At 45.7% G+C, this 26,272-nt stretch overlaps 1 protein-coding gene and 1 non-coding gene across 2 annotated transcripts in view; one reads left to right on the forward strand and one right to left on the reverse strand.

Annotated features, from left to right (window-relative positions):
• The window catches only part of LOC135386350 (cell adhesion molecule Dscam1-like), a 357,610-nt gene that overhangs the window by 304,485 nt on the left and 26,853 nt on the right, over positions 1 to 26,272 (forward strand). The window lies entirely within an intron of this gene.
• Positions 22,466 to 22,543, reverse strand: Trnaa-cgc (transfer RNA alanine (anticodon CGC)). Its single transcript has one exon. It is a non-coding gene; the product is annotated as a tRNA-Ala (tRNA).

Genomic DNA, 26,272 nt, shown 5'->3' on the forward strand with positions numbered 1-26,272 from the left:
CGACGTACTAAATCTGGCTATAGTATATGTACCGTCACTGCAAAACATGATATGTTTAGTTACGGCAAAGTTACTTACAAGTAACGAACATTCTCTACGATACACAGTATAACTAGGGCCTGACTTTTTAGGGTTAAACCCGTATCCGCCCGATATTTACCCCCCGAACGAAATCTGTAAAATTCGGGTTTCACCCGAATCTACCCGAAAACATCCGGGTCGCGTGGCACGCTCATAAGCGTGCATTAAAATAAAGTTTGATAACATCGCTAAACATTAGTTCCATGTTAATAAAAAATTTTATTAAACAAAAAAATCACCCGAATTCCTGACGACAGAATATGCCGTAACGGGATTTAACCCGAATACACCCGAATTTTCGAATGAAAAATATCACCCGATATTTACCCCCCGAATTTGGCCAAAAATAAAACCCGAAAAAGTCAGGCCCTAAGTATAACTTGTTGACACATTTCGTCGAGTGAAAATAAACGCGACCTGACTTTACGCAGCATTCCACGGGGACCCGTTACGAAAGAGCGAAATGAAACTGCCGTTAGAAAATGCCGTATATATAGAACGGAAAACATGTCTGCAACCGGCATGATTACGCGAGCAATCAGTGTGTACTCCTTGTAAAGAAGAGAACGTAGTGGTCTGTGTTGATGAGAACGTCGTTCATTCCTTTCAACTGTGACCGAAAGAGGTCGCGCTGATCGTAATAACGGTGACTCGTGGCTTTACTTCCGCGAGGTAACTTTGATCATCAGGGACATTGCAGTGGATTACGTTCGCTTACCTGAGGGTTCTCTAGCGAAAGCTGAATATACTCTTGTTTGAAAGGGTAGTGAGGGCCCCGAGGTATGCCAGATAGATGTTAAAGGTATACTGTAAAGCAGCAGGCAAGCTGTTAAAATTGGCAGCGGCATTTGAAAGCTTATTCCGAAAGAAATCCACACTGCAAATTTTATGTGCGACAGAAAACTCTAAATATTTTTTTTTAATCACGACTGAAATTGCGGTGAAAAGACGAGGGGTGACGCCTGGCGGGAAACAATCGCCTATTTGTCGAGCAACAGTGTTACATGTCCCCAACCTTGTATCGGCTAAGTAATGGGCTATGAAGTTTCCGGCTTCATGAAGTTTCCTTGAAGAGTTTGTTCGAACGAGATAGTTTCCCTACATATATTACCTCAAAATGCAAGAACATTGGTACATCGTGGAAATGAATAAGAAACTGTCAGCAGAAACACCATGAGAGTAATCCCAAGCAAAAATGCACCGCATCAGGCAAGCCGACGTGGTGATGGTAGTGGTCCACAGATGCCGCCGTACACTCCCATTGTTATTGGCATGTTTATGTTCGCCGCCCTAAATAGCGGGAACTGCAGAATTCGAGTCGAGTCTTAGACACAGGGTTGCCGGTAATATTAAATCTGAATTTTCTAATAAACTAAGAGGTGGATTTGAACGAAATTTGTGGCGTTTGTATACTGAGCACCCAGGCTGTCAAATGAGCCAGCAGTATAAAATTGTATGCCTGCTGCTTTACAGTACCTTTAAAGGTACTGTAAAAGATCAGCCTCAGAAAATTTGCCTATCCGATGGCCTCAGTATACTCTTACGCCGTCCCCATTGCGCTCAGTTTTCTTTTTAGAAAATTAAAATTGAAAAATTACGGGCAACACTGTGTCCAAGTCGCCATCAAATACGCATTACTGGTCAAGCACGGCGGCAAAACTACACAGCATGCGCGTAACACTGAGTCAAAAACGAGAAGTCTGCTACGTAGTCCCCTACGTATAGTCGTCAAGAGCAGCAAGCCAGTCGTGAACATATAATACTGTTGCTCGGCAAATTGATTATTATTTCCCACCAGACGTCACCCCGAGCCATTTTACCGCAATTTTACTAGCGAATTAAAATATTTAGCGTTTCCTGTCGCATGTATATACCTTGTTGTGCGGGTTTGTGCGAGCAATAAGCCGTTAAACTATACGACGGCAACATAAGCTGTCATGTCTGCTGCTTTACGTGTAGAAAATCGACATCGCGATGTCGAAACTCATCCGAACATGTCATGACGGCAAACATCTCCTCCTGTGGGGGGACGTCACGTGCTTATGCGGGGACCAATAGGAATGGTCGAGGACCTTGCTCTTCTGACGTCAAAGCTCGGCGCCGAAGTATGGCTTGCATCTCGCCAGCTACGCCAAGTGTAAAAGTCATTCCTTTTTCCCCGAATACTCTAGCGTGCAGTACAGTGCGTCTATATGAGCCACGGCTATCAAAGTGTCACAACCCCGTTAATGTCCGAGCAGCAATACCCAAGCGACTTGCGGCCGGGCTCAGTATACGGGCACGTTACTGGTTGGGCCACCAAAAATAAATGTCGTAGGGCAGTTTGCGCTGCCACTAACCACACACGATGCGGGGGGGGGGGGGGGTCCACCGGAAATGTTCAGAGGTCAGTTGTCAGTTTTAACCTTCCCAATTTTATTGCATGGAGATTGGACCGAACTGCAGTTTCCGAAATGAAAAAAAAAATAAAAAATAAAAATGCCGGTATACAGCGTAGCAAAACCCTGAGCTTGAGGGAAGACGAAGAAGAACGACACAGCACCAAGTTCATCCCCTCACGTGTCAACATCACATAGACAGAAAAAGCCTGTGTTCCTCCTCTCCCCTTCCTACGCCTCCTCTCCGATCCTTCGCTCCGTGGACATGCATATATGGTCAGAATTCGTCTGTTACTGCTATTCACTGTTCTCCGAATAGACGACTTCAGAAAATCCCACTGCTGTTTGCGCATCCTGAGCGCTCGCTGAGCGGGGGAACGAAGCCTTCAGGGCCAGTTCTTCTCACTTGGCGACGCAAGACGCGGCGTCGTGAGCGGGCGGCGGAAGTAGAGGCGCATTTCCGCCGCCCCTTCAGCGCGCGCGATTTTCATGCTCCCACCACAGTGGCGTTCCGTCGTCCAAAGCAGACGAAAAATCAGGAGGCGTGGCCTTTCTGCGGCACCTTATTGGTCGCCAGTGTATCGTTCTCGCCAACTCTCGCCGACGTCGTGAACGAGACCGGCACGGCAAATTTTTTGGCTCGACGTCTCTCCTCTCCCAACGCCGGAAATGCGCGTCTATTTCCGCCGCCAGCTCACGACGTCGCGTCGGGCGTCGTCAAGTGAGAACTGGCCCTCACATTTTGCTTTCACTGACCTTGACACGTCGTGAACGGTTGGAGGCCACCCGTTTCTTTCGTATATTAGTAAACTCCCACAGTTCAAAGCGACGCTAAGAACTCTGGAATTTTCTGGTCTATTCAAGAACCCGCAAATAACTGCAGCTCACCTGGAACCTGCAGACCTAAATATTTAGACAAAAAGTGTGAGACGCTTTCCAGAAATTCAGTTTTGAGAAAGATCGAGACCCCTTTTGCGCTTTATTCGCAAGTTTTTCCATTTAGTACGCGGAGACGTTAAGTCACAACTCGCAGACGACGGTGATTCTTCTCCATGCTGAAAGCACGTTCGTGATTGGCTACGGTCGTTGAAAACACGATCCTGATTGGCTGACTCTTAATTGTTACGTCAAGTCAAACGAGCGCGCATGTTTTCTGTATCTAGGTGGTGTTGCACGTGTTCCCCTCAAGCTTGGGGTTTCGCTATGTTATGGATCTCCACCGGCTAGCCGCGGTTCTCTCATTTCTTTCAAGTTCGTAATTAAGCGTTCAATTTGTAGCTCTCTTGGGGAGGACCTCGATATTCCCGGTTGCGAAATCCCCGGTCTCGAAATTCACGTTCTCGAAACAAGGAAAATCGAGGAGAATGCTTTGTGAGATGATATGCCCGGCGTGTTTAAAAACTGGAGAACGCTATTTAACCACTCAAGTTCTCGGGTCTGATGAACAGCCTGTGAACTCAGTCGTGAAATCTCATTCTTCTTCTGTGCCCCACTCTCACCTTCAACGCATTAACCTCATGCTTTCTTTTTAAAGTCATCTTCTGTGATTCATCTCATCATTCCTTCACCGTTTGTTAGTCATCTTTTTTTGTCATCTTTGTCTTTAATCTACCTCATCCTTCTTTCATCACCTGGTAGTTTTTCGTTTTTTCCCTACTTCTTTTTCTTTTTCTTTATTTCTTATTTCGTAATTTTCTTTCTTTATTTATTTATTTCTTATTCCTTCCTATTTCTTTCTTTCTTTCTTTAATTATTCTCTTTTCTTTTTATTTATTATTATTTCTTATTTCTGGAATAGCAAGCCGACGTCCCGTTTGGCTGACCTTTCCCCGTTTTTTTTCCCCTTTTCGTCTAATAAACATATCCCCCCCCACTCAAGTTCACGGGTCTTCAATGACTGTGCAAGTCGTTTTAGCGAACGAAAGCCGCATTTTAGCGGCCGTTAGACACAGCAGGGTGGGCAAGACTGAACAGCACGTTTGGTTAGTTTTTTCTTATTTTTTTTTAGGTTAGTCCAAGTTTGGTGGTTGCATTTTTGTGTCCAGGTTAGTCTGTGTTCGCTGTTGGCAGCTTCCCGCGCGCGACAGTGCATTTTATAGCCAGATAACTTTTATTTACGGTACCCACATAGTTTGTTTTGTAACGGGGATTTCGATCACTTTATTTCAGATACACCCCACTCTTAGGGTATCCTGTGCTAATCATTCGCTTTCCAGCGGGCCACTATCGAGGGAGGGTGAAACATGTTTGTTGATCCTCCGGAAACAAGTGGCTTAAGTCCCAGCCGCTTGTTCGACCGGCCGTCTGCAAACGACCGGAAGTCCTTCCCCCTTTCTTCCGGCCAAATAGAACCTTATCGTCGCTGGCGAATTTGTGGGGACGTGGACGGTTTAGAAACGCAGATAAATGCGTAGTCTCAGACTTTGTAGTTTTACCATTTTTCTTTTTTTTTTTTGGAAATCCAGTTGAAAATCAGGGTTTTGTCAAGGTTCCAAGTAGGAGTTGAAGCTCTTCCCGGACATTAAAGTGAATCTGATGATGAAATTATTCGGAAATTTTATTCTTCAGACAGAGATGCAAAAATTTCGTTCTTGGAGTGTAAATATTTTAAAGTCACGTGCCATTGTAGCAGAAGAGGGATGTCGAGTTCCTACTCACTCTGGATATGACGCATGTAGCGCTCACGTGGGAGTAGTATACTCCTGGTTACGAAATCCCCGGTCTCCAAGTACATACATCTCGTGATCGTTTAGCCAGCAGTGTTAGCTGCTGACACTAATCTGATATGGCGGCGTTTAGCGAGTGTGTATATCGTTGCATTTGACAATGACTGTCACGTACTGCGCATCCTATAATGTCAACTACAAGGGTGACTTGTCGATTTTCATATACGAGGGAGTGCTGAAAATGTTCCAGCCCAGACAAGGACAACGAAGGATAAGATCTCGAAGGAGAACACTACCTAGAGTCATGTACCTATTCGACGTATTCACCCTGGAAGTTCAAAGCACTTGGCACATCGTTCGTTCCTGAAGCTTCGTGCCCTTGGAAAAATGAATCCGACGTCTGCTCTCAGAAATATGCTACGGCTGCTGCTGTCGCATCCGAGCAATCCCAGAATCTCTTTCCTTTCAAACTTTTCAGGTTTGCAAACAATAATATATAGTCGGATGTGGCAAGGTCCGGAGAGTATGGCGGATGCTCGAGGCAATCGCAACTCCTTCACAACATGCACTGTCTCGCCTGCTTTGTGAGCCGGTGCATTGTCTCGTAAAAAGGAGAACCCCTTTCCGTAGCTTCCCGCGCTGGTTTCTCTCAAAACCTCCTCTGATTATCGCATCCGGAGATGTATAGAGAAGCTAGCATGGAGAAGCTAGCATGGAGAAGCTAGCATGTGTATGAGGCGGTACGATACGGTAATGTTCGGCACCGCATCACAGTCTACTTGGCCAAGTTTCTCTCCCGAAAACAGCTTACATATATTACTCCCGTGGCGTAGTGGTTAGGATGATCGCTTTCCACGCCGAGACTGGGAGGTGACACGGGTTCGAATCCTGTCACCGGCTGTGCTCTCTGAGGTTTTCCCCGGGTTTTCCTACGATTCTATGACCTTCCAGACGATTGTCGGCACAGTTCCCCCTGAAGTCGGCCCCGGACGCATACTAATCCCCCTGTCCCCCCACTCCTTCCTGCTGTCCTCTCTCCATCTATCCACATCTGTACGCCGCTCATAGCCACAGTTGCTTCGCGGCGCTAACACAGAGTTTAAATTAAAAAAAAAAGATTCACACTCCCTCTGCACCTATAAGGAAGCCCCAGCGATAGTAACATCATGATGACATAAGCCAGGCACACGAATAGGAGCGCAGCGCAGGAGATCGTCTCCGAGCCCGTCTGGTTCTGGTTAGGGATAGCAAGCCCACACCGTGGCTAACCTTTCCTTTCTCTTTTTTCTTACTTTGCATTAAACATATCCCCCCCCCCCCGTCTGGTTCGCATTCGCACTACAGTGCTGCACTAATTGAAAAGTCCTCAGTAAATACGCCGATTTTCGGTCACCACTGTGAGGTCTGACGCAACCATGTCGCGTGGAACACGCTGTTACGCTCTTGGCTGTATGAACACGTCCGACGCTAACCCAGAAGTGACATTCTACGAGCCGATCGCAGGCTCTCTGCGACCTGCAGACGCCGTCCCTCCCGCCAACCGGTCGCCAAAGGTCCACCGGTCACTCCCTGATTGGCCTTGTCCGAGTGACGTTTTCTCCGATTTCCATGTAGGGAATTCCGCATTGCTCTCAATATGCGTCTTCTGCTCTTGCCATCCATATACACCAAGAAATTGACGATGAAAGACGAAAGTCACTGAAAAGGTTAGCCAGCTGTAGGACTCGAACCCACATCTTCTGGATTGCCGGTCTGGAGGGCTCTACAAATTGAGCTAAGCTAACACGCCTTCTCAGCGACTTCCAGGGGGCTTTGTATGTATTTGTCCCTTCTATGTTGTCCCTGAGCCTCAGGACACCAGTTCTTTCATATACACCGAATTGCACAGAAACTACTCCACGTTTTCGCGTCGGATTTTCGGCATTATTGTCGGTGATGAACGAGGAGCAGAACGGTACTATAGTCTCGGAATGGACGGGAACGAATAATACAGTCCAACTCCTTTATAGCGAACACCTTTTTAACGAAAATACCACTACAGCAAATTTTTTTGCGGTCCCGCTGGAGCCCTATAGGTCCAATAATGGACATCCTTTTTAACGAAAATACCTTTACTGCGAATTTTTTTTGCTGTCCCCTGAGTTTCGTTGTAAAGGAGTTTGACTGTACTACAGTCCCTTTAACCGGCAGAGCAACCTATACGGTGGTATTCCGCATTAAAGTGTTTCACCCTTCTGGAGACAGTCAAGTAACTGCGCGTGCATTTCGGATGCTAGATCAAAATCCATGCCAGCAGCCCCTGCAGGGCCAAAATCATGTTCTGTTTCTCTTTGCTGCTGAAGACGGATCTAGTCATTGTGCAACAACGTATTTCGTTTCAAGCTGTGCCTGAGTGGAACTAAATAAAACAGAAAGCCGTCGGCCGTCTGAAACAAAGCATTGCATTTTTGTCGATAGCTACGATACTCATCGTTCACAAAACATAAGTAAGGAAGGATAATTATAACTAAAAAGAAGAGATGGACGACTGGCGATGATGCCAGCAGCTATCGTACGCGTTACTGTTGCGGGAAAGTGACAATCCTCCTCGTCTGCCCCGACGGAAAACTGCTCGCAGCCGACGATTGGCGCCTCTGGGAAATTATTTTTCCCACACTTTTTTCCAGGGGATACTGTTGTTTCTGGGGAATCTATTTTGTGATGGAATATGTTAAATACGACACGCACTTCTTGTTTGTGGCATAGAAACGTTACACCGACTTGTTGTCAAATTGTTTAGTTTATTTCCCAAAATTTAACTTCTCTCACCCACTCCTTGCTGCTTGTCCTCCCTGCATCTATATACCCACGTCTACGACGCTCATAATCACAGTTGCGCTAACGCGAAATAAAAAAAATATCGACGCAGAAAATTCATCAAAGTGCTTGTAAAGTGTGGCAAAGGTCCCACGAGATCCCATTATTTTCTGACAGGTAGATGTTTCGTACGATTTTTTATCGCGTTAGGTGCCGTGCATCACCCGGCCTGATTGGTCAAACATGCGTTACTCGCGAATTATAGTCGCAAGCACCCGGGAGGTACCCGGGTTCGAATCCCGGTGCCGGCTGTGCTGTCTGGGGGTTTTCCTGGGTTTTCCTCAGACGCTTTCAGACATATTTCGGCACAGTTCCCTTAGAAGTCGGCCCAGGACGCACATTCCCCCAGGGCGTGAGTCGTGACGTTGCCCACATACGTGAGGCCGACAACGGCAAGCCCTATCACCACCACCACCACCACCACCACCACCATAGTCGCAAGCACGACATGTTGTAATATCAAATGTGCTTCGCATAGCTTATTGTTGCACTCAACTAACATTAGCAACTATAGACACTGGCGAAAAGGTTGTTAACGTAGCGTAGAGGTGACTGGAATTCGGGGGAAATCGGCTTTAACCCGAAACGGCCGTAAAGTGATCCGCGGAATAACCGGGAAGAATCGGATTTAACCTGAATACACCCTACATTAAAAAGGTGAACACCATCAAGTAAACGCAGGGAACTTACGGGGGAAATATACGTCGACAGTCTTGGGTTAAACTGCTTCCTTCATTTTAAACGGATTTATCCCAGTAGAAAAATCCTTCTGACAAAGATTTAAAGACATACGCTATTCCCGAACCGAACACCCTGTACATAGGGAGTGATTTTTTCGGGTTAAATGCCTTTCTCAAATTTGGGGGGGGGGGCAAAAATCGGGCGATAATTGTGCCTTCGGGTGTTATCGGGTGTTTTTGTTTCTCCTCTTGTGTATTAGGTCTGTTCCTAATCTCTCTTATTTGATCTCTTATCTTGATATTATCTCTCATAGACAGTGTTGACACATTTGGGTGTATTGCTGGGAACGTAAGTGACCCATTCTTACATGTGTTTCACGTGGCGACCTTTGTTCGTCTTCAGTGAAAACGTCACTCGAGGGATTCATAGTGACTGGAATTCGGGAAGAAATCGGGTTTAACCCGAATTGGTCAGTTTGGGGGGGGATAACCGGGCGGAATCGGGTTTAACCCGAAAAAGTCACTCCCTACAGGCTGTACACGGTCTCGAAATTGATGAATAGTCTGTTTTGCACAGGTGTTCCCGATATGCCAAACGGCGGCCAAGTCGCTGATCCCACTCTGAGAGGCAATCATACTGTGCAGAAGCGTATTTCGACGTCACAGTTAGTGGCGTCTTTTGAAAGCGGAGGCGGCTGCTTGTCCGCCTGGGCCGTGCGGGCGCCGTGTCTTGCGCTATCGATCCAGAAGCATTCACGCAATTCTGGCTCCTTCCTGCCGCCATTTTGATTCGAGCTCCGTTTCCTTCTTTTGGGCAGACGTCGTCTTCGTCAGTCTTGGGTAGTAACTCAGTCACTTTTAACTTTTAACTGTAACTAGTTACTTTTGGGGGTAAGTAGTTACAGTAACTAGTTACATTTACAGGGAAGTATAGCTTATAACCGTAACGAGTTACTCTTTCTGTTAATGTAACTGCAAGATGTAACTAGTTACTCGAATAAACGTCGCTCTTTTTTTTTTTTTTTTTTTTGCCCTACCTTCCCCTACTCCCTCCCTTTTATCCGTAACCGGTATGTTCCCCCTTGCCTTGGGCTCTCGACCGAGCAGGGTATTCCAGCTTTGCGAACAGAAATCGGTGAAGTTAGTGACCCTTATTTAGTTACTAGTAGTAGTTAGTGGAAGGCTATTTTTATCGCACTTCAGAAAATGTAGACAAATGAACGTTTTTAACGATAGTATCACCCTGTCATGGTCATTTTTTAAAAAGTAGCTGTAATGTAACTTTCTCTCAGTAGCTGTAACTGTAACTAGTTACTCGCCCGAGAAAGTAACTTGGTTACTATTTTTGGCAGATAAATTGTAACTGTAACCCAGTTACCTTTTAGAAGTAACTTACCCAAGGCTGGTCTTCGTTGCGTCAGTGCATCCCAAGGCAGCGGATTCGAGCCTTCAAAGTTTAGTCGCCTTGTATTCGAATGTATATACCCTCAGATCACAGACGCTCTAGTCATACAAAAAGCGCAAACTCTCGGCAACGTCTACAACGTCCGTCTACCTACCTCTCTCTTACCTACCTCTCTCGGGTCTCTTTTTATTTATCTTATCTTCATTGCGCAGCTTTACCTTTTGTTTACCCTGTACGGCTCCCGTCAACCTTAATAATAACACTCGAAAAAAATTCAGTCTCATTTCGGATCGCGATAGCAGCCACCCCGGGGGCACTGGGGGAATATTAAGTGAACAAAATCCTCGCGTTAAACTAACACAATATTTTTGTGCAATTACGATTTCCTTATGGCCCCAAGGGTTGCTGTAATCGCGCTCGGAAACGATACCATATCTGTTCCAGTGTTATTATTAAGGTTGACGAGAGCTGTACATTGTGCAGTACATATATGCGCATAAACCTATGCACAGAATAGAAATCCAACACGAAATACGACGGGAATAATGACCTCTTGGCACGTAACTGCCTCATTCAAAAAGTATTCGCTGTTAGACCCATTTCTCCTTAATTATTCTTTTTTTTTTTTAAAGAGGCGAGGCAGGTCATTTTGGCAGTCAGGATAAAAGGGAGAAACGGTTAACGGTGGACAGAGTGGATGCTTAATTCAAGCTCTAATCAATATATTAATTGCCTTTTACGATTGTGCTCCAAGAGGCATTCAATTCGCGATAACGGTGTCGCCGTTAAGAGACCTCTGAAAAAAAAAAAAAAACCTTTCAAACGTAATTCAATATCGACGACATGGACTGGAAGGTAATTATGGATTACATTCGCAGCACTGAATTTTGCATTGTAAGTGTGTTAGTGTGGATATGTAACCTTACTATAGAAATCAAGTTTTTTCGCTTACATTCCGTGTAAGTTTCATCACCGTTTCGTGTCGACGATCAAATCACTTGGGCAGCACCAATGGGATGGTATGAGAGTTCTTTTGCTCTGCATTTGAGCGAGTAGATAAAAAAATGCGCTCTCTGCTCATGCAACGAGGAGTAAAGCAATCGTTTAACTGCTAAAATGCGGGGATAATTTTAAATTTCGCCTAATGGTTTGCAGATATGGGTCAAATGCATAGCTCGTCGTTTCGGGCCTTCGAAACTCATGATCACAATCATCTGATAAGGCGTGAGTTCGAGTCTCGTTACGAACAGATGTGGAGGTCGACATGGCGTATCGGTGAGCTCGATCATGCTACCCTCACCGGATAATATCACACTGATAAACAGAGCAAATACGATGTTACCTGGTGAGTGCGCGTAATATGCGGCATTGATGGAGCTCACTGATACGCCATGTGGACCTTCACGTGAGTTCGTAGCAGCAGGGCCCGAGTTATGGTCAAATGTAGGAGAAGAACCGCAATGAGTTATGATGTAATGCTAGAGAGGATAACGCGCTGCGGGGTTTGGTGTGAGGAATTTTTTTTTCCCGCAATCATAGCTGGGTAGTAATGTCATTACTGTAATGAAATTACGGTAGTGAATTATTTTTCCTGGTAATTTGTAATGTAATGCATTACTTTTGACATTATGTAATTTGTAATGTAATTTAATTACATTTTGTCAGTAATTTTAATGACATTACCCATTACTTTACACAAAATAATCGAGCCTGTGTTCTGTGTTGGCACTTGGCAGAAAGAGAGTTTGCCAACTGGTGAGTTAAAATAATTCCAACTCCCACAATGAATTTCCACAACCTCAACACCGTTACGGTTAAGCTCGCGGTAATGACTTTGTAATGTCATTACTTTTTCGTAGTAATTATAATGTAATTTCATTACATTTCAATTGCAGTAATGAGTAATGTAATTTAATTACATTTTAGAAGTAATTTACCCAGGACAACCATCTCGCGACGTAGTCGCCCGATGTGAACATGAAAGAACCGCTAATCGCACAACCAACAATCGTCAACTGTCCCCCTTCCGCCTGCATATCCTTTTAGGTGGCCATAAACGAGCTTCCATGCGCGGGACCCGTGGACGCGGTGTGACTACTGAGATTTTTTTTTTCCCCTTTTCTTCTTTTTTGTCTTATAGCGCCAGGAAGACCTCTGCTCGTACCAGAGTAATACTATTTCATACTATGACTGATGTGCTTTACATAATCGGTGCGTTTCAGTGTGTCAAGTTCACAATCAAACTCAAAGTCTATTTCGTGCCGTTGCCGATGGCAGGCGCGTACCTCTAGTGATTGATGCACACTAATTTTTTTTTTTTTTTTTTTGCCGTGTATTTCGAGAGCCATTGATTTTAATGATCTCAGGCGTTCACGTGAAACCTGTGGGGATGACGACAGGCCTGCCTGGATTGACTGCAACGCGTTGACGACGGCCACCAACACATATGCGGAAAGTTTTCAACATGCCGGAGGGGACAGAATGGCCCCCTCCCCCCTTTTAATGCACAGAGGTCGGGCAGGGGTGTCAGGGATTCCGTGTTGTGACATATAGTGAGGCAAATTTTTACAGGATTTTCGTGTTGATTGATTGACTGATTTTAAAAGAAAAAAATGGAGATGTTAGTCTCGAGCCACTCGGGACTGGCTACTCTAGGACGCGTTATTAAGAAAAGAAAGGGAAACTACACAAATCTCGACGCTTTGAAACGGAATGGCAACAGAATAAATTGTTCATAAATTGTTGATTTTCATGTTCGCTTGCGTGAAACACGCAATCCTTAGGATATATCCCTCGAAACGTGCATCTTGAGTGTCAGCCGGGGAGCTGATATAAACCATTTTAGAAATAAATCATGTAAATACAAATGTCGTCAGAAGTAAACTTCGCAAAATCATAAGTCTTTCAAAATCCGTCCTTTCTAATTGGTGGACAGCCGAAGCTTTCTACGTCCGCGTCGGAAAATAGTACCCTCTTCACTCTTGAAATGAGCATTCATCTGAGAACGACAATTTCGCTCTACTGGGAAGTGGGTTGTATGCGCGTTCTCCGTGAGTACGTACTTCGCATATTTGTATTTCGTCCGAGCTGAGTTTTCGGCGCAGACCTGAGGAACTTCCGAAGAGGTAGCGCAATAATGCTATCGCATTAAAACACCCGAGTGTCCCACGATCACCTTCATTGTAGGCGCTCTTTGTCCAAAGGTATACTGCGCGATGCAAACATCGTGTACCTTTCGAGTTGAGGGAGTCGTATCTCGAAATCGTTTTGTCTTAATACGCGCAAGTAACTTGTACTCATCGATTAACGCTTTGTGTATACACGAATATTACCACCTATTTGTTGCTGTTCTGCCGATACGAAACTTATAAAAGTGCTGTTGGATCAGTAAAGTATCCTGAAAATGCCTTAGAAGCTTAGGGGTTTCAGTCGGATAAATGAAACTTATCCGACGGCGACCGTGCAGTTATTATAATTTCCGTGCCCTTTTATGGGCATAGTTTAATATATAAGCTACTACGCCAAGTGTGGTTTCGTGGTAGCTTTTCTCGGGTCCCAAGCTTTCAGAAAAATGTCGGGGTTTCGGGACCTGAAAAAAAAAAACAAGCGGGATCCCGGGATTCGGGATATCCCAGATCCCAACACTATGTTCATGATCAAGTACTTGATGTCATTTTTCGTGTCTGTGCAGCTGGTGCATAAGTCTAATTTACAGGCTAATCCTTCTACGAGTAAGGACAGACTGCAAGAACCCCCGCCATGCGAGCCAGTATAAAAACGGCGTCGAAAATGTTATTGATTTACAACGCGCTCCTAGTCGTAAAACGTCTGTAACGTCACCGAAAGTAAGCCCAGAGATTGGGCATATCGCATCCACTGCCTGGCAGACTGTCCATATAGCACATTAGCCGCATCCCTATAAATCCCTAAATTGGGAAGCTCGTCCATAAACGGAGACGTAAAACGACGACGTCAGCGCTGGGGGACCAAGATAATTTGCTCGCGTGAGTCAGCACTTCTTCCTTGGGGAAGTTTAATAGATGAACTTGGGTTCCTCGGAAGCCTCGTCAGGGAAGTCCAGGCTTTGCTTTTATTATTTGCTTTCTGCGCTCTCTGAAAGGGCCTTCAACTCTGCAGCGTTTTTGTATTCTCTGGTAGCGGCCGCGAAGAGACTCTGGCAATGATCGGCGTGAGATCGCTCGGTGTTTTCCATTTGCTTTGCCGGTGCACTTTCCGGACAGCTGCCGTCACAATGAGCTGATCGCTCCCGTGGCATAGTGATGCAGGTTCGAATCCCGACACCGTGGCTGGGCTGTCTGAGGTGTTCCCTGGGTTTTCCGGTAGTCTTTCCAGGCGAATGTCGGCCACGACCTACTAGATTATGACGACCATGTCATGGCACCCCTCCCCAGCGCCGCATCTTTTGAAGGTAGCGGTGGCGCTTCTCATCGTCCCAGTTGTTACTTCCTCAACTTCTACAATACTTTGTTATTCCTGTACAAACGGTGGATATTCCACGGAAGATGTTGCATTCTGAGGTTGATTACCATCATCATCCTAGCGTTTTCATTGGAGCTATTGCTGTCGTCTGCTACAGTAGTCGTACGTCCGCTTCTGCGCGTTCAGAATTCAAATTTCCATCGTCCAATCGTGATGCGGATTTCGCGTGCCGATGAGTAGCGCCCCTATCGGATCGTGCGGACGGGCTCATCATAGGGGTTGCCGATTATAACATGGTCGTTATAATCTAGTAGGTCGTGATGTCGCCACAGTTCCTCTTGAAGTCGGCCCAGAACACCCACTCCTTCATGCTGTCCTCTCTCCATATGTCCATGTCTATCTCTCATAACCACTGTTGCTTCGCGACGCTAACGCGAACAAAGTGAAGTGTAAGCCCATGTCGTATCCTTCCATGTCTGACGCCAAATTAAAGCAAAAGACTACAGCGTCATGCATCTGTTACATAAACTTCCCTTCTCGTAGGCGTATATCAGGTGAGCGCGCATATATTGTCTTCCTCACAACATTGTCTTTCATAATCTCATATTGCGGACCCATCAAAGAGACGGTCTCGGTGGATTGCGCGCTTACATAAACCCGCTCGGATATCCAATTTTCGTTGGAGAACGCACGAACAAACCAAACAGCCAGCGGAAACAATGAACTAGTCGTTAACCGTCTTCATACCTTTCAAGGTGTATGGCGCACGGCCTTTCCGGTGTTGATTTGATTTTAAGAAAAAAAATTAAATAGAGACTGTGGCTTCACTAGTGTGAGGCCTGCAACTCCACATCACTTGAACCCCAGTTACTTTGGTGGAAAACTTCTGTAATGTTGATGGCAGTGAAGAGGATGATGATGATCACCACCATGGAGTACAGTTTAAGTTGTCTCTCCTCGCCATGTTGTCTGTTCTCCAAAAATTCACTCTTTCAAAATCTCAACATCGTCGAACACTATTGTAGACACGAACAGATGCTTGATGATCTGCAGCGATGCATATATGCGTTAGCGCGTATCTACGATATCCAAGACATAATGATGATGATGATGATTCAGAGTTTAATGGCGCAAGGGCCAAGACATAATGAAAGCAAGATTTGCGCTGTCACCTGATCGTTTGTAATGCTTTCTGATTTTTGTAAAATATCCTGGAAGTACGATGCTAGGCAACCATGTGCATGGCGCGGACCTTCAAATGTGTGAAAACGTTTGCAGTGTGGAATAAAGATAATACAGGAGGAAAAGGAATACTATAGATAAGATATCGAGACAAAATTGCGGGGACAGCCAGTGTACTCAAAACTTATAAGCACGTGATGTTTCGTTATAGTGTGTGGCCGCGAAGAAAGTGAACTGGAGTGAAAAAAAATAAAAGACGAACCTATCTTTGGCTGGTGGTGATAGGGCTTGCCGTTGTCGGCCTCACGTATGTGGGCAACGTCACGACTCACGCCCTGGGGGAATGTGCGTCCTGGGCCGACTTCTAAGGTAACTGTGCCGACATATGTCTGAAAGCGTCTGAGGAAAACCCAGGAAAAACCCCAGACAGCACAGCCGGCACCGGGATTCGAACCCGGGTACCTCCCAGTCTCGACGTGACATGGCCAGCACGCTAACCACTGAGCCACGGGATCTTTGGCTGCATGCTGTGGATACGTTCGGAACCTAAACGTGTCGTGCAAGCACCAATAATGGTACCGTGATGTTACACGTAAGGTTTTTTCTGCGCAGTGTGGCCAACATGTTGCACGCGCGGATAATTTGGACCACCTGGGGTTCTTTTGACGTGCGCCGAAGATCTCCGACACACGGCGCTGGGAGCAATGTTCACCCTCCCCCACATTGCTACAGCCTTATAGGACGGGATCGAACCCGCGACCTTGAGCTCAGCAAGCCAGCACGCTGACGACTGAGCTACCGAGAACGCGTGCCAGCACTGGTAGCACTGAACCGGTGCCAGTGCAGCACCAGTACCAGCACTGGACATCTGTTGGAACCAGTGCAAGCACACTCTAAGAAAAAAAAAATGAGTAAGACGGGGAGTAATTGCAGCTTCTACTCCCCTAGACTGCAATTACTCCCCATTTTAGTCCCCTAACCCGATATTTCGTCCCGATATTTACTCCCCAGGACTGCAAGTTGTCACTGAAATTCGCGAATGGTCTCCCGAATGCAACAGTCTACGTAAATATGTGCCCTTGGTCAATTTGATGGCATAAGGCTGTATATAACTCAGCCAACTTAGCAGTTTTCCACCACACAGAGTAAGAAACAGTTAGCGCATCTTTCTTCGCAAATTGTGCCCTATGTATGTCGCAAGATTTTATATCACTCCATATATCACGGCTGACGGTTTGCTTCGAAGTATTTTCGTGCATGCACACGAATTATGTACCTGGGACTCTTACAACAGCGTGTGAAATGCAGTCTCCACTCCGTGACATTCATTTACTCCCGAAAGGGACTATTTTTTGTGGCAATGCATATAGTCCCCAAAAGGAGTAAAAGTACTCCTTTTTTTCTTAAAGTGCACTGGACATCTATTTCGACGGCCTTACTGGGCCATCGTCAGCAGTGCGCAGGTAGGCAGCGTTTGAGGGGGAGGGGGGAATCGAGGGGGAATGATGTTTGGGGGAACCTGCTCTGGGTTTGCGGCTCGGTGCACCAACGAGTAAAGGACGGAGAAGACGATGGTGATACGGGAGAGGGAGGGGTCATTATTGGCTTCGAGATTTGGGTTGTCCAAAACAAAGTGCATCCCTCAGTATAGCCTTCATTAGGATGCTCCCTGTTACCTCCAGGGTGATTGGCGAAGTTACCCCACGCAGAGTTTCAGTGAGTGAGGGTACTCAAAATTCGTAACTGTGAAGTAATTGAGTTGGTGTAACGCGGTCACCTGACCTCGATCGTCAAGCTACTATTGTTCTCGTACCAGTTTTTTTTTTTTTTTTGAAAATGCTAAACTAAATCGGCATACTTTGCACTGTAGCTGTTCCTTTTAAAGGTAACTCACCAACGTCTGTACAAGAGGGCGAATACCTGTACGCACATTTCCTGTACGTCTCCCGTCAGGCCCACATCACTCTAAGAAAAAAAATGAGTACTTTTACTCCTTTTGGGGACTAAATACATTGCCACAAAAAAATAGTCCCTCTCGGGAGTAAGTGCACGGGAGTAAATGAATGTCACAGAGTGTAGACTGCATTTCACGCGCTGTTGTAAGAGTTCCAAGTGCATAATTCGTGTGCATGCATGAAAATACTTTGAAGCAAACCGTCAACCGTGATATATTGAGCGATATAAAACCTTGCGACATATACGAGGCACAATTTGCGAAGAAAGATGCGCTAACTGTTTCTTACTCTGTGTGTCTGGAAAATTGCTACGTTGGCTGAGTTATATAGCCTTATGCCCTTCAAATTGACCAAGGGCACACATTTACGTAGACTGTTACATTCAGGAGACCATTCGCGAAGTTCAGTGACAGTTTGCAGTCCTGGGGAGTAAATGTCGGAACTAAATGTCTGGTTAGGGGACTAAAATGGGGAGTAATTGCAGACTAGGGGAGTAGAAGCTGCAATTACTCCCCGTTTTACTCCTTTTTTTCTTAGAGTGTGGTTGAGACACCACACGCGCACCGGAGGTTTGCTCCCTCTTTCCAAGGGTAACAACTGTCGATACACAAAGAACAAAGTCTCTCTTTTAATGGACCAGCCAGCATTGTGATGTTGATTAACACTGAGGCCTATCTCGATATGAGGGTTACCTCGATAGCTTAGTTTTTATCTTTATAGCGTGCTTCTTTCACCCGTTTTTTATTACTCTTTACTTGGCTTTATTGGCTTTATTATTTGGCTTTATTTATTGGCTTTAATACTCTCTTACTAGCCTTAAATTCCCGTCTTCGGAGAATCGTGGAATAAAAACGTCCACGCTGCAGAGACCAGGCCACAAAGCAATTGCGGTAGAAATATCCAATAAGTCACGGCCCGCACGACATTTACGAGAGGATGAAAAAAAAAAACTATCCCCGCAGGAAGGGGTGGTATAGGAATCGAGTTTTAGTGCACCTCTTGACAATGACTCCCGCGGGGATACGGAAGATAAAAATGGCATTTCTCCCGGCGTGGTGTCAACATGGTACAGCTTGAAGCAGAGTTAACTTGAACGATCCTCCGACCTGCGGAGCAGGAAGAGAGCCACCCTAGCGGCTCTTAGGAGAAATAAAGGGAAATACTGTAGAAGTGCTTTTTTTCGCGCGAAATTATTTTTCGCGTTTTTCGCGCACACCTCCAAAATCGCGAGTTTAAGTTCCCGCGAATAACTCTGGCCATATGAGGGCGAAAATCGTTCAGCGTTCGACGCTACACCGCGACTACCTGACCCTTTCTACTCGATGTAGCATAGGCAGTTTAAGCAAGCGCAGAAGATTGTTTTATCCCATCAGGCAAGATGAAAAGAAATTAAAATTCATCATGCTTTTGTTACTCCTATAAACACTTTGCACTATACATGCAATATACCATGAAGCCAGAACATGCCTTTCCCCGCATTCTCAAAACCAGCTTGAATGATAGTACCACGTCTCAACCGAACTGGTCAGTGCCCCGAGTGATAATTAATAAGAACTGCTAAAATAAACTGGTAACTTGCACACGGCCAGTACTACGGCCTTCTACGAGGTCATTTGACAGGACCTTTCCTCCTATCTCTGTGAGGAGAAGAAAGGAATAGATCTAGAATGCCGCAATCCACGTGAACAACGGATGTCTTAATACGTGCTGAAATAAGCCCGAGTATTGACGGCGGCACGATATGCAAGAGCAAAGCACTCCCGGAAACCTGTGTCGCGAATTTAAGTTCTCGCGAATCAATCCTCAAAGCAGCTCTGCTCGAAAACGAGAAAATATTTTCCACGCGGAAAAAACCACTTCTACAGTAGTGTTTCGACTGTCCCACATGTGCTACATCACATCGGGGTCTCCGCCTTGCCACGAGCTGTTCACGCGGCATTACCCTCACCTGTGGTTATTATCGCAACGTTTGTTTTTGTTTTGCGGCGATTATGTAAAGGTGTACGCTGGCCGATATCACACGCATGCGAAAACCTCAGACAGCACAGCCGGTGCCGAGATTCGAATTAGCGTGACCTGGAAGGCGATCTTCTTAACCACTACACACATAAAAACAACCGTTCGAGAGAGAACTTTTTGAAGTTCTTCAGCTTGTCCCTATTTTTTTCACCTTTAAAAGGTTCTTCAAAAGGAGGACACCTGGAGATCCTTAGCCATTCTGTCGTTCGCGAATAGAGGAAAGGTGCAGAAAAAGGTTCTTGCACTACAAAGAACTCTCGAAGAACGGTTATTTTTCGTTGTGTACGCCACGCGGTGCTCATTCACTCCGAATGAGTTCTCTAAAAGGCAGATTTGTGTTCAGCCATCGTTATTTATTGCCGCCGCTACCAAAAGGAGGGCAAAATGTGAAGAACGTTTTCACTGCTCCTTTAAAGAAATCTAACCGAACGACACGGTTTTCACCCATTATAGATGCAACCGCATCGTTCGACGAATATGAGGACTGCAATTTGGCCGCTTCTCAAATCCCATTTCAGCGCCTTTTCGACGCGTTAGTCCGAAACTTACTACGAATTGAGAAAAAAAAAATTTTGTGGGAGGGCTTCACAGGGGGGGGGGGGGGGGGGGCGAGCGATAAATGCCGAAAGTTGTCTCTCTTTCTTTCAGCTTGGAAAAGTTTCCAGCGACGCCTTCCTTGTAGACAATGGGATCATTATGTAGCCGATCGATGGGGTGAGTCGTTTAAGTCGGCTCATTTTGAACGGACGTGGTTCTGCCGCAACGCCGTGAATATAGTTGGTGGGCCGGGTGCTTCGGAGCCATTGCAAGATCGCATATCGCTATACGTTTTGTCCTTGCCTCGATGGCTTTGGAACTGGAAATTCCGACCGAAACACCAGAGGTCGTTGCTCTTCCTATACTCTCCTGGTGCGCGTGTACGCCCCTATAGCCAACCGTCATCCCCAATGACATCGTTCTCTTCATACTGGGTAGAATAGGAGCACAACGGGACAATAATAACGAAAGAATGAAGCACCAAGACAGAGTAACTATTTAATACGTGAGCTTTCGGGCTGAGCCTGCCCTTAGGGGGCGTTCACACGGGCCGATTTTCAGCACCAACTCAGACCACCTCGAAGCAACGTCTTCGGACCAACTTCAAGACGGTACAGTCGCCACGTTCACACGTACCAACTCGTTAGCTCCGCCCACAACCAACCTTACGGCAATCGGGGTGTATGGGTTCAGTCCAACCGCTGGTGACTTTTTTTTAACTGTCATTAATCAAAACGAAGTCATTTAAACTTCGCCAGAAGGTCACCAGTATCTCAAAAAATGCCTATTGATATGTTTATATGGCGCTAGCAACAACAAAAAAAAATTATCATGTACCCCTGTAGGATTTGAACCCATGCCAGGCAGTACGACAGAAACTAAATGGCTTGACGCCCTCGAGGGTCATGCGGCAATGCTCCTCGCGTTGATTGGTTAGACCACCACCAACTCTCCGAAGTTTTAGCTCGCCGACGACTAGTTGGTCATGGTCGGTGATGTCGGCCGACTGCCACCAACTCCAAAGTTGGTCCGAGTCGGTGCAGAAAGTTGGCAATCGTGAACGCCCGCATACGTTCACCTTACAGTTTCTGTCGGCACTATATACACTGGTGTCTTCGCATCCGCGATGGGCATTATTTGCGTTATGTATCCGCTATTCATTGCACGATATTCAATCTACTCTAATTTTCCTCTATAGCTTTTCGATAGTTTCAACTTATTGTCAAAGTTTTTGGGTGGTCTTAAAATTCGCGGATTTTTCGATTCGGGAGATTCGGGGAAATTATCGGTTCGCGAACCTAAAGGGTTTTACAGTATCTCTCCAAATAATATGGACTTTAAGGGGAGATTTTCAGGACATAAAGTTGCTCAGATCTATATCTCTATATCTCTGTGCATCAACTAACAGACACCAGATCCTCTCACGGAATTTTTGTTACGCCTTTAGCCATGAGCCGTATACTTTTCGATCACTCACCTGCCGGAGAAAATTCGTTTCGTCGATATGTTTTTCTATGGGAGCCAGATTTGGAACGAATGGTTGGTTCACTTATGTTAGGTTAGCCAAGTTGGAACTTGTCATCATTTAAAAACAACGTCAAAGTGCATTTTTCGCACCAGTTTGTTATTTGTAGAATTGAATCTCCGTACGTATGGTTTGAGGCAGTTTTGTTGCTTTTATTGCGGGTGCATCACAAAATCATTGTTCGTTTACTACTCGTAAAAAAAAAAAAAAAATGTCGTTTGCGTTTTGTGTCTTTTGTAATTTCTCTTTGGTCTGCTATACAGGGCTCGGTCTCACAGTCCTCTGTTTAATGTAACATTCTAGTTGCGTATAATAGAACATCTTGAATGCAGAAAAAAAAAAAAAAACTGCGCGCGAAACAGCTGGCACGAGGCAACCGCATACCAATCACTTTTATTGCCAGGCCGTCCTTTCTGCTCCGTTTGTGTCCGTCTCATCTTTTTAAGGACGATATTGGTGCTCCCGGCCAATATTAGCCATGTCGAGACGAGGGAATTCTTCGCAGAGGCCAATTTCGTTGACAGCCGACGTTCCTCGTCCTACACGTCAGAGGCCGTCCAGAACATGTTCGGTACTCTGGTTCGGTAAAGCTGCTGACGTCTGTGAACTAAACACGGTTATTTTTTATTTTATTTTATTTATTTTTTTGTTCTCGCGCTCGCACTTGTCAATGCCATATTTGCGTGAGTTTTCGTTGCCCTAACCTGCATGAGAAATCGAAATATGGTTGTCGTCGAAAAAAGCCACACAGCGGCGGGATTCGAACCAGGCACCTCTCGATTGCGGGTCGAGTGCGCTAACCAATTACGCTACGCTGGCATTTTTTTTCTTTTCCACCTTTTATTAACAAAACACACAAGTGCACACAACTACAGGTACGTCACACGGTCGCAACGCCGTGGGCCATTACAAAACGTCTAAAGAGAAAACTGAAGACCTTTTGAATTTGTACATATGATTTTACAAGTACGTAAGGGCATCAGACAATGTTTCTAACCAATCTGGCAGCTCTAAACATCGCATAAGGCACAGCTTAAGTTGAGATATTTCTATCTTAAAGTATTTCATAGGAGGCATTAACGGTTCTTCGTTCCTGTCAGCCATACGAAGTTTCCACAGACAGTACAAGGCTATAAGCATGACAATATCGTACCTGACTGTTTCCCTCGGGTGTAATGGGAGAAACCGTATGGTGTGTGGGTTAAGCCGAAGTCGAGTTTTGCTGGCATTTGCTTTGCGACAAGTTACCAAGGGGCCTCATTTGCGCACTCACTCTTGTCACTTCGCACTCTCTCCTAGATTTATTCATATACATACAACACAGGTACGAGGAAGCGGCATCTGGTGAACACTATGGAAAGAGCTCAACGCAATTCTCAAGGTGCCCAGGAACAAGAAGAAGTTCGAATGTTCGGTTCGGTTCGGTTCGAAAGTTCGGTTCTTTTCGGGTTTTTTTCCGAAAAATTGGAAAAAATGGGAACAAACGCGGTTACTGCTGAGTCGAAGCGTTGCCGGCCATGCCACAGCATACAATGTGCTAGACACTTTAGTAGTGTTCACCCTCTAGGCATAAATGCAGAGCAGAGCATCCCATGAGACTGCTGTCTACTCAGCGATAGGTAATTAGAATAACCCGTCCACTCCGACCAGAACTCCGACATTATGTGAACGCGATGGCGATCGCTTGGAGCAGTCAGACGGAGCTCTAAGTTGGCGGTTGTTGGCGGATTAGAGGCACCCAAGGCACTGTTGGCTGGTTGGAACGCATCGAAGGCACGAAAATTTACATTTTTGAATTTTGTCGCCTGGAAATTTTGGACAATTATTCCGGAGGCGAGGAAAAAAAACGAAAAAAATTTATGAAATTTTTTTCGTAAAAATAACATTTTTTAAAAATTTTAAAATTTTAAAATTTTTTTTTTCAAAACTTCAGGGGGTTATTTCCGGGGCTTCGCATCTCTAAGTCGAACAGGCACCTCTCGATTGCGGGACGAGTACCGCAGCCTCGTACCTGTGCTAGCTGTATGTGTTTGAGTGTCAATGCGCGTGAAGAAACGGTGCGAAGAGAGTCAGTGGCGTCTCCCGTTAGTTGACTAAGCCCCTTGGTAAGTCGTTGGAAAGCAATTGCCAGCGTAACGTAATTGGTTAGCGCGCTCGATCAGCAAAAATCGAGAGGTGCGGGGTTCGAGTCCCGACGCTGTCTGGCTGTTTCGACGACCGCCATAATTCAATTTGTGCATGTTCCTGGGGCACCTTGAGGCATGTGTTGTGTTCGTCTGTGTGTATGTTTCAGCCTCAGAACATTTGCTTTCCACCATGCATGAGAATATATACATATTGAGAATATATAGGCGCAGAAATTCAGGCTATAGTCACAGCTATAGAAAACACTTTGTCAAAAACACCCAAAGAGGGGTTGATTGGTTGGTTGTTGCCATCGATCTGCCTGTGGCCGCGTGTTGCTCCTGGGCGCGGCGAAAAATTTGGTGCTCTAGCGGTATTGCAAGTTCCACTCGTGAAACAGAGATGGAGTAACTTGATAGCGGCGTGTCGACCGAGCAGAGACCAATGCACCATACGGGTGAAGTCCCTCCTGATTCCAACCATGTTCACTCGCAAAACTTATTGATTGATTGATTGATTATTTAAAGGAAAACCTACTTCGCTGTTACACCCCGCATATAGGTTCATCAGTAACGGGCAGGCACACTCAGACAAGTAGAGCGGCGCAAATAAATATTTTAGGTTCCAAGGTTAGCCCGAATTAGTTCGATAACATATAACGTCGGCATATGGAAATTGTTTTATGCACCGGGCTCCGATATCGGCTTGCTGCAATCTTGCGACTTTATCAGGCGCATCATCGACACCTTAGAACGTGTCGTGTTTTGGCCTTGTGCTCCCGGCCCCGGTTTGTCTTCGTTTACCTTAGGATCAGCAGGCGGACACGCTAGCAAACTGATGCTGTAATATGCGCCGGCTGAGTGGCGTTCATTGTGGTTCAGTTGCCTTCAAGGTCACGTAACTGTATAGTTTTACTGCATCTACGAAGGAACCTACGTCTCTCCAACATTCTTTTTATATAGCCACTTTGGTCCGTCTTCCTCGTCCAATTGTGTAGCCGTCAATCTGCGCTTGGCCCACTTCCGTGAAGGCTGGCTAACGGATCGTCTTTCTTCGAGAACAAGACGCTCGGTAATAGAGGGCGCTATCTCCCATCGGTCGATACTAACGCCATCTATCACGAGGACCTCGTCTGACGCTGACCGCACGTTCGTCTCGACGGAGCCACACGGAAGCAAAGAAAGAAAACCAGTTGTGATTGAACGCTTGCTAGCGCCACCATGCGGGAGGCTTTTCGAGAGATCCCTATCAGCTCTCCCTGATCAGTGAGAGAAGAAAAATGGAGGAGTTTGCATTTGGAACAAACGGCGATCTGTCCTATATTGCACGTAAGGGCCATTGTTATCTATTCTCCTACCCCACCATCACTTTACGCAGCTCAGTATAAACTCAGCTTTTGTGTGTTCTTTTTTTTATATTTTATCAAAGCCGATATGAAAGACTGAAATTAGGCGTCTATTGAACATTCCAGACAGGGGCGGGATCGACCCTCGATTGCCGGTCATGTGCGCTAACCATTACACTGCACTGGAATCTTTCGACTCCCTCGGATGGAAGCACTCAGTTTGTTCACACTCTAATCTCTCTCGAACAAGTGGACACAGATACAAGAACGAAGCCGGCGCGACGCTTGGTGAACATGATCGAAAACTTGGTGAACATGACTTGTTGAGCATGGTCGTAGAGCATCGCCGCTGGCGACGAAACTCCCCACTCATCATCACAAAATAAAGTTGTTGTTGTTCCTTGGCAGCTTTTGTTCAAGGCTAATTCTCATCATGACCACCTGATATCTACGGTGAACCCTCGTTATTATGACCATGGTCGTTCCCGAAAATTTTGGTCATAATGCGGAATTGTCATATAAACGGGGAGGAGGGATTATCAGAGGTTTCACAGCATTGTTCCCCAAGAGTATGGTGGTAAAGCGCGTATGTCATATTATCGGGGGTCATATTAACGAGGGTTCACTGTACCCCCTAAGTCGAATTTCGTCTATATCGGGCCTGGGACCTTTCGCCCGTTTAACAGCTGTGGTCGCAGCAAAAGTCCGAACACTCTGGCCAGAAGCACATCCCACAACTTCCGTCCACCTCATATACGTATTTTTACTGACGGCAAGGTGGCGGGTTCGAACCTGGCTGGTTGTCGCGCAGACAAAAATCTTGCCGTATCGCAGCAGTGTAACAGGCCACTAAAACAGGTAGAAAAATAATCTTTTTTTGTTTTTGTTTTTCTCGATGTTCTGATGTGCGGTACCTACAATGCGTAGATGATTAGATCAATCACATCTATTACAGTGATCATAGTTTTCTCACGACGTAAAGCCACGAATTATTTACATCTAAGTCATGTCCCGCTTATCCGAAATTCAAGTAACCGGACTACATTACCGGGAACGAACCTGCTACCGTTGGCTTTTGT

The sequence above is a fragment of the Ornithodoros turicata genome, chromosome 2, assembly GCF_037126465.1.
Source record: "Ornithodoros turicata isolate Travis chromosome 2, ASM3712646v1, whole genome shotgun sequence".
NCBI lineage: Eukaryota > Metazoa > Arthropoda > Arachnida > Ixodida > Argasidae > Ornithodoros > Ornithodoros turicata.